The sequence below is a fragment of the Gracilinanus agilis genome, chromosome 1 (assembly GCF_016433145.1).
Source record: "Gracilinanus agilis isolate LMUSP501 chromosome 1, AgileGrace, whole genome shotgun sequence".
In the NCBI taxonomy this organism is placed as follows: domain Eukaryota; kingdom Metazoa; phylum Chordata; class Mammalia; order Didelphimorphia; family Didelphidae; genus Gracilinanus; species Gracilinanus agilis.
The window spans coordinates 218,557,370-218,567,372 of NC_058130.1; positions in this window are offsets into that span (position 1 = coordinate 218,557,370).

The window sequence follows — 10,003 nt, forward strand, 5'->3', positions numbered from 1 at the left end:
ACAAGATACACAGGCATCTGTGCATGTGTATCTTGTTTGTACCTAGTTGGTTGTTTATTGTCTCTCCCATTAAACTCTGAGCCCCTTGAAAGCAAGAGATATCTTTTATCTTTCTTTGTATCCCCTGTGGATACAGAGGCACAATGCCTGGAATGTGGCAGAAGCTTAATATATTTTTGTTGGCTGACTCACTATTTGTTTAAATGCATTTGTTGAAAGCATTATTCTTTTGTTTAAAAAAAAAAAGTATTTCAAATAAATTCCTAACCACAAGTGCTATTACCAAGACCAGAGTAGCAGTTTTCAGGCAGCATTTAAAGACAGGACAGAATATTTTTGTCCAGCTCATTCAGTTCTAAAGAGCTTTTTTTGAGCTGATTATGTGAAAAGAAACTGATTGTCTGCTTTTCATTCCTAGAAATTCAGTATCTCTAATCCCCTGTTTGGGGCATCCGAGATGAATCACTGATCCTTCAACTCCCATTCTCAGGGCCCAAACCTAAGCAGCCAGACCTAATTAACATGCAGTGCAAATGGTAAAGGCAGCCAACACATGTTTTAGGGAAAAGGGAAATGTTTCCTCTCATGTAAATGTTAACTATTACAATAGTCTTTCACCAAGGATTCTGGGTCAGATTCAGGGACAGTGGTGTAAATGGAGAGAACAGGCAGTGGTTCAAATGAGCAAGCAGAGAAGCTAAGCAAAACGCATTTCCTACATAATGTTCCTTTATATTTGTAGAGTATTTTTTGCTTTGGGGAAACTGGTTTAGTACTTTTCCCATCATATGGCTGGGATGAGGAGAGAATGAATGACCAATTCTATAAGATGAAGGACCACCATTTTGCTCTGCCCCTACTCTCTCCAGACCCTTGGCATTGTCAACTGACTGACTTATAGTCTACAGAGTTTTGAACCCTTTTATAGGGTTATCTGACTTTCAGACATTCCCAGCTTTCCTGTCACTAAACTTTCTTTTATGTGTCGTCTCTCTTAATTAGAGTGTGAGCTCCTTGAGAATTCAGACTCTCTTGATTTTATCCTTAATACTTCAAACAGTGCTTAGTATATAATGTTTAATAAAGGCTTATTCCATTCCCCTAATCCTTTTCATTTATTCATTCACTCATTTACTCATTCAATCAGTGTTACCCATGATTTGGGGGTCATATATCTATTCAACATACCCTTTAGCAGTGATTTCTTCCCATTTTTTCTACATTATCTTTTTATCTTTTCCATATTGTTAAAACATTCTCTTACAATTTTATCTTTCTTTAGCTTTACTTCTCTTATGGCTCTTCTCATTACAAAACAATGTTTCACTAACATTTTTAGTTGCTAATTTGATTTATTCTATTGAAAGATATACATGTCATACCTATAAGATTTAAATTAATATTAATAACTCCAATATTATATTTTATGGGGTTTATTAGTAATCACTTGAAGTAGAAGAAATAAAAGAACTAAGCTTAATTATAAACACATGAATAAACTTTCCTGCCAAGCTCTCCCCCTAGCCTTCACAGCCGCATTCTGGGAAAAAGAGAGAGAGAGAGGTGAGGCTACACCAAAATATATCCTCCCTGTGTTAGCACGTGGCTAAACACATAAATGGGATGCTGGGAAAGAGAGTCCTGGGGAGCAAATTCTAATTACACCATCCTTTCTGTGATTCCTTTAGGAAATGAGCATGTAGAAATCTCCCAGATGTCTAGTTTCCCCAATGAATCAGTACACACAATCAACTTATATCTCTAAAGATCTTTAACTAGAGGTACATACAGTATTTCACTTTCTAAGGGGAAATTACAATAATTTGGGGATAGGAGGGAAATAAAAAAGAAAGAGAACAAAACCAATGATTGCTAGGCACATTGACAAAAAGCCAAGTAGGGAGCAATCCCCTTTGGCATAAGAGTGCACATTCAAAATAAATGCATTCAATGCACCTACAGTTCAATTCACTACATTCCAAAGTTCATTCTGGGTCTTTTGGTGCACTGTGTGGTTTCTGCAGGCTTCTTTATAGTGTCTTCTCCAAAGAGTTCACTTTCTTGATTCAGGGAGGTAGCAAGCTTTTTATCCTAAAATTACTCTCAAACAAGTAACAATTTTTATAAATCTAGAATTCTATGACAATAACTCAGTCCCCCCTGAGGAGGGTGTTGACCAACACCCAGATCACCCCAGGATACATGGCTGAGTTATGAGGTATAGGAATCAGTTATCAAAACAAAATCAAAAATATTAAAAAAAAACAAATAAAAGAAAAAAGTAACTTCTGGATGAAACATAAAATATCAAAGTCTCATGTGTAAAAATTCTAAGTAAGAAAGAATAAGCCTATAACAGGTCCTTGAATCATGGTGATTTATGTCCCACAAACCTGTAGTAGCAATTATGCACTTACCCAATCAGCACCCAGGACTACAGAAAATTGCCATACTATGAAAGAGAGAGAAAAGGACTAGACTTTGAAGCAAAAGGGAAATAGCATTCCCTGGTCTGATTTTACCTTCACTCACAGGGATAGGAGAGCCAAAATGAAAGTCAAACTGAGGTACTTGGTAGAAGTCTGAATCTGGCACGAGGGAATCCCAAGTCTGACTTTACAAACAGCTGCTTCCTCTAACCCCAAAATAAGTTCAAGTCCTCTGTCTTGGCGCAGAATCTCATCAATCCCACCAGGATTGATTGGTCTCCTTGGTCTTGTGCTTCTGGGCACTGTACAGGTCAACTTTGTGCTCCTTGGCACTGTGCAGTGGTTCTTTTGTTCTTTTGTTTGTTTGTTTTTTCATTTTTATTTTTTAGAAAAATTTTCCATGGTTACATGATTCGTGTTCTTACTTTCCCCTTCACCTCCCCAAACCCATGTGTTCAAGCAATTGTTTTTCTTCTGTGTTTCCACTCTTATAGTTCTTCCTCTGAATGTGGGTTGCATTCTTTTCCATAAATTGCAGTGGTTCTTTTGTGATCCCTTCTCCTGGAATCAGACACAATTATTAATTAAAGTCCCATAGTATTTAACAATCAATGTCAAGTTTCCATAGTCTAAGGCTTTGGGGTATGCATTGACATTAGGGCTAATGGACATTTTAAATTTATCTTAGTGCAAAATCAAAAAACCATTAATAGTGGTAACATGTGCTTCAAGTACAAAAAAAAGAGAGAAAAAAAGAAAACTCAAATACTCTATTGCTCATACAAGGAAAAACAATAATAAAAAATTTTTTAAAATCAAAAATATATAGTTCATATCCCATGAAAAGGTATCAGCCAAGTGGAGGCACAACACAAAGGATTCTTACCCAAATATGAGATCTATTTCCTTTTTAACTTGGCCATGATCCACAGTGTGAGTGCACATGATTTTCATCAAGTAACAGCTTTTTAAAACAGTAGTATAGCATCTAATGCACATTCAAAGAAGTACCAAAATCCCCAAAATCATAAGAGCCCATTTAATGATAATAGAAAACATACCCACTATCATTAGGATTCACATGAGTCTCTAAAGTCACTTGCTGTGTGACATTTTTAAAATCTATGAAGCTCATGGATACTTGTCACAAGTTCTCCAGATCTAGCCCATCAATTTTAGCTGAGATATTTCTAACAAAGTCTATTACTACCATCATTCTAAAATTTGGCAAGAGAGCCCAGAAGAAAAACCTCTGTACTGCTGATGAAAACCTTTTGGTTCTAAAATATCACCAAGAATTTAGATCATTTTGGTGGAAGGGTAGAGTAACCTGAAGAGTTACAAATATAAAAACCATCCAGAAGCCATCAAGCTCCATGGGAAACACTCCCTCTGGGAGTCATCTAGGGGTAACTAAGCCCCTTGGGAAACCTTCCTCTTCTGGTATGAGACTGTAACAGCTGTAAAAGGCATATATTTATATGTCCCATCCATTGCAATGTGGAGGCAAGGAATACAGTAGTGAAAATCACTTCTATTGTCTCATTCATTACATTTTTATAAATGTGGAGATGGGGAATACGATAGTACTATTGCACTTTACTTCAACTACTAAATGGATTCTTACCTTGTTTGTTACAAACAACTCAAAGGTAAGCAAATGATCAGTCAGAGATAGTGGTGCTACTAGATATCTGAAAATCACTTCTGAAGACCCCTTAAAATAATTGAGATTTTTAGCTCATTAAATTCTCCAAAAGTTACTGATATAGTTGTAACCAGTTTGATGGAGTCCATCATCATCTATGTGACAATTAACAAAGGCAAAAAGGAACAAAAGGCCATTAAGACAACATGTGACCTCAATGGATCTGGTGACAAAGCCAGCATCCAAAAGGACCTATGGTTTTGCTGTGGGAAAAGGGTTTGTCCAAGTTGTATTAGGGGTAAAAATTATGGTTGGACTGGATATTTAAAGTTTGGTTGCCAGGAATCAATTTTCACAATTCCAATAAAAGACCCAAGTCAGGATGACTTTTATGGTAGTTTATTGACAAATAGGAAGAGTGAAGGTAGGGAAAATTAGAGCGAGAGAGAAAGAGAGATACTCAAGCCTGGTCCGAAGGCCCAAACCAGGAAGGGCTTCAGAAGCCCCAGAAAAGGGGGTACAGAGGTTAATTAAACAAGGCTTCTAGCCATAGGGCCTCCTCTAAGACAAAAGGCCTCTTCATAGAGGCTAGTGCCTCCAGAAATGCCAAGGAAAAGAAAGGGAGTCAGCCTCCCACTCACCCGTGTGACAATCCAAAGGGAATCAGTCTGAAGTCTCAACCCAATCTCCTACAAGGCCAAGTTCAAAGGGCAAAATCCCCTCCACAGGAAGTTACCATCATATTTAAAAGATAGTTCTTTGCGTCACTTCCTGCATCCAGCCTCCAGTTCCACGTGGACAAATGGCAGCCTCAACCTTGTTTTGGACTTCCCAGGGGGCAGACACTTATTTTTTATTTGTCAGTCACTAGCACATGTGGGTCATAGACCTCCCCCCTCACCACTTAATTCTAAGTTGGGTGGGGTAACATATTCCTTGTGTTTAAAGTCTAAAGAATGAATAGGGGTGAGCTAATTCCATCTTCACAGTGGTTTATAGACTTTTATAATGGTATTTTCTCCAGTCCAGTCATAGGGGAAGGGTACAAATAAAGACAACGAGCAGAACATATAGCTAATGGCCAAAACACAGTAGCTTAAAATGACATAGTATAACGGAATATATTATATTAGATTAATATGTGAACTTAAAAAACAAAATTGAATTTTAAAGCAAACAATCAGCAAATACAACATATGTGACAGAATATGAGCAATCATTTCAAGAGTCCTTTTCTCCAATTCCAATAGCTTCATTACAGAGACTTCTTCACTATTTGGAGGGGAACAAACTGAAACAGTTGACATCAATAAGGCAATGGAGTCTGAAAAGGCTTCAAATTCACCTCCAGACTCATTGAGGTTCCTTCCTCTCCCTAGTATCATCATCTATCTAGATTCCTTTGGTCACACTTCTGGGGTTCCCCATACCAAGAGGGATTTCCGTACTGAACGTAGTGTGGACAAACCCATACTGAATGTGTCGCAAAGACTGGTAGAATCTCCCTTCTGCATCTTGAGATTACTCAAGATATATTTCAGTTGTTTTTTCTTGGGGAGGAATGGATAAATTTCAAAGTATACAATCAGTACAAGTACTCCCAGGAACAGCAGTAAGAAAAGATGCACTGCTCTTTCATAGAGTAGAGCATGCTTTTAAATCAAATTATTAAATCGGTAGCAATTCTATTTTGTGTTCAAAGGTGGTACTACCCTAATATGTACTGACTAGGAGTAAAAGCCTCACAAAGCTAGTGAATACAGGCTGTTGGGATTTGAGCTCTAAAAGAGGTTATGAAAGTTTCCCCAGGTTAATTTAAAATCGGCTTGGAAGCTTAATGGGGTTGGAGCTGGTCAGCATGGAAAGGGCTGCTCTAAGCATGGTGGAGCACAGGGTGTGTGCAGTGGTCTAAGAGCCATCTCAGCTGTAAGCTGGAAGTTCAAGTGGCTACCACACACTTGAGACCCACATGGGGTGGGGGAAAGAGAATTTATACCTCACCCTCCATGCAGGAAAACAGCTCATTCAACAGATGCAGCAGGTAGGAAGAGGTGGCTCCAGGTTCAGCAAGTACCCTCAGGCTAAGTCTCACAAACGAAAGCGGGCAGGAGGAGACACCACTTTGGGTCTCCTGTGGTAAGAAGACTCTGAAGAGAGTTCTCCTGAGGGGGAGGGCAAAAAAGGTTGCAACAGAAGGGAAACACAGCTTTCTCAAAATAATTTACTCCCTATCTTTACTCATAGGCTATCTTAAAAGAAGATCAAGGATTCTATCCCTTCCTGGCTCACCAACAATGTAAGATTTAAATTAATATTAATAACTCCAAGAATTATATTTTATAAGATTTATTAGTAATCGCTTGAAGTAGAAGAAATAAAAGAACTAAGCTTAAGTATGACCAAGTAAGTAAACTTTCCTGTCAAGTTCTTCCCCCAGCCTCCACAAATGAGTTCTGGGAAGGAGAGAGAGAGAGAGAGAGAGAGAGAGAGAGAGAGAGAGAGAGAGAGAGAGGGCAACACCAAAATATATCCTCCCTACATTAGCACATAGCTAAACACATAAATGGGATGCTGGGAAAGAGAGTCCTGGGGAGCAAATTCTAATTACACACACCCAAACCAGAGAAGATTAAAGTCTATACTCAGTGGGTCCATGTTTTACTATTTCAGGGAAGTCTGGTAATATGGAAAGAGAACTGGGATTGGAATCAAAGGATATGCATTTGAGTCTGATCTCTGTTCTTTGCTAACTGTGACTTCAGTAAATCATTTATATTCTCTGGACTTTAGCTTCCATTTCTATATGAAGGGGTTGGACTAGATAACCTTTAAGGTAGATTCTAGCCCTAAAACTATGGCTATATGAAATGGGATTTATAGTTTTCACTTAAGGAATTATTTGGCTACACTAACAGAGAGATGTAAAGTAATCATCTATATTTTAGTTTCAGGATGAAGAGAGTGGGAGGGTTCAGATCTATAATGTCTTTAGTGTAGGGCATTCCTGGTATAAAAACTCCTTCCACCAATGTAGAGTGGTGACTCATTAACAGTTTATATCAGTGGTTCCCAAACATTTTTGGCCTACTGCCCCCTTTCCAGAAAAAATATTACTTAACCCCCTGGAAATTAATTTTTTTTATTTTAATAGCAATTATTAGGAAAGATAAATGCACCTGTGGCCATCACCACCTTCCTGGATTGCTGCAGCACCCACCGGGGGCCTGTAGCGCCCACTTTGGGAATTACTGGTTTATATGCTTAGAAAGTTGTCCAGAGCACTGAGAAATTAAAAATTTGCTCCAAGTCAGAGAGCTAGTATGTGTTGGAGCCTGGATTTGAAACTAGTACTTTCTGATTACTCCAGTCTTCTCTCCACTGACAACCTCCTTTCAACAATCCAGATAATTTAGACTGAATTTACATGAAAGGGTGTTCGGAATGCCTCAGATGGATCACTTTCAATGATTGAGTTTACCAGAGAATTGCTCATCTCTTCCCTTCACTCTGCATGTGTAGACTCCATCCAAGTGACATATTAGCATAGGCAAGCTCACAGGACTTCCACATCACACTCTCTGACTCAGGAGAGTTCATAGCACACATCTCTTGCATCCAAATTGAAAAAGCAAAAATTTGCCTTCATGCACCAACCCTAAGGCATAATTCAGATAAATAACTAAGCTGAATAGCAATCCTCTGGGTGGGAATTCATGTCATTGCATTGATTAAATAAAGAATCATGTGTATCATAAGAGAATTTGGTTTTTCACACATTCATATAAAACAGGGCATTGTGTTTCTTGGGGCCACCTTTAATTATCTGTAACTGTCAACATTATGCCAGAAAGACCACCCACCATTAAATCTTCTCTTTGGAATTCAGGAGAGGAAGCAGGTTCAGAGGCACACAGCTGTGTAGGGGAGGCAGGTGGCTCATAAGTTCTCATCCAAGTGTGCCACTGCTGCCTTCTCAGCCAACAGGCAACTTGCCTTACATCCTCTCCCCCTAGATGCCCTCTCCTTTCTGTTTTGTATCTATATGTGATATTATTTCCTCTTGGTCTTCCGACTACCAATCTGACTAATACTTCTGAGACTCCTTTGCTAAATCATCATCCATATCTTCCCCCCATAACCATGTGGATACCCCTGGACCCTCTTCCCTTCTTGCTCTACATTCCCTTCCTTAGTGATGTTATTAGTTCCCATAGGTTTAATTATATCTGTACAGATGACTCCCAAATCTACAGAGCCAAATCCTAATCTGTCCTGAGCTCTAGTTCTGCGTTGTCAACTGCCTACTGAATGTTTCAAAGGATATTTTCACATATACTGGAGAAATCTAAAACTCAGCATTTCCAAATTAGAATTTCTCCCAAAACCTTCCCCTCTTCCAAATGTCCCCATTTTTATCAAAAGGCACCACAATTCTTCCAGTGATCCAGATCTGTAATATCAAAATCATCTTTGGTTCCACACCCTAACTCCACATTTCCACTCAGTTTTCAAATCTTGTCATTTGCAGCTCTACCACATCTCTCATATCCTCTGCCCTTCTCTCTATTCACACAGTCAGCACCTTATTTCAGACTCATTGCCTTTAAAAAAAAACCCTTACCTTCCATCTTAGCATCAGTACTGTGTATTGGTTCCAAGGCAGAAGAGTGGTAAGGGCTAGGCAATGGGGGTCAAGTGACTTGCCCAGGGTCACACAGCTGGGAAGTGTCTGGGGCCAGATTTGAACCTAGGACCTCCCATTTCTAGGCCTGGCTCTCAATCCACTGAGCTACCCAGCTGCCCTCTAGACTCATTGCCTTTTGGCTAAACTATCATGATGGCCTCCTTCTTAGCTTCCTTGCCACAAGTTTCTTCCTACTAAAATTTGTCTTCCATACAATTGCCAAAATGATATGACCTAGCCCTTTCCTTGCTCACTAAACTCTAGTGACTTCTTGCAGCTTCTAAGATCTATTATCACCTCCTGTGTTTGGCTTTTAAAACTCTTCCAACCTGTCTTCCCAACCTCATTATGCAGCATTCCCTTTATGCACTCTACAGTCCAGTTGAACTCAGTTTCCCTCTCTCTTCCTTGAGTACCATATGCAATCTTGTTTTTCTATACCTTTTCTAGGACTACCCAGGATTAGATCATACTAGTTCATTAGAGTCAGCCATTCAATTTTCAGTGTAAGCATCCACATTTTGGAAATCAGTATATTTCACAAAGCATGGCTTATGTTAATAAAGCATGCTAAACTTTAAAATGTTTTGTGTATTTTTGGAGAATTATATGCTTGATATTTATCAGCATACCATTGATTGTCCCCATACTTATAATGCACTTCTTTTCATCTCTACCCCATAAATACCTCTAGGTATATGCTTGAAATTGAATATCAAAATGAAAAGGGGAAAGTACTCACCCCCTACTCTGGTTCACATCATTGGAATATAGGTATTGCCAGACAGTTCTAACCATTTCATACATTTCTCCCCCCAGCAAGTGATTTACCACCCTTGATTCTGTCTCTGCAGAGAGCTTTCTCTACATAATAAGCATGGGAGAGAAAGGAAAAGAAGGGAACGAGACAGCATGATCCAATATTACAGCTATGGCTCAGACAACAAAATGGCATGCTGGCTCATTTTAGAACAAAAGCAGAAAATCTCCAGATCTAATTTGGTTATCTCTTTAGGCAATTTTATTTTAAAAGTACTAATACAAGGTTTTCAAGAGGATAGTTAGAGAGTTGCATGCTGGGAGCTAAGATGGTGGAGAAAGGGATGCTCTGCTAACCCAAAACCTTAACACATGGCAAAAAAAAAAGAAAAAGAAAGAAAGAAGGAAAGAAAGGAAGAAAGGAAGGAAGGAAGGAAGGAAGGAAGGAAGGAAGAGAGAGAGAAAGACAGAGAGAGAGAGAGA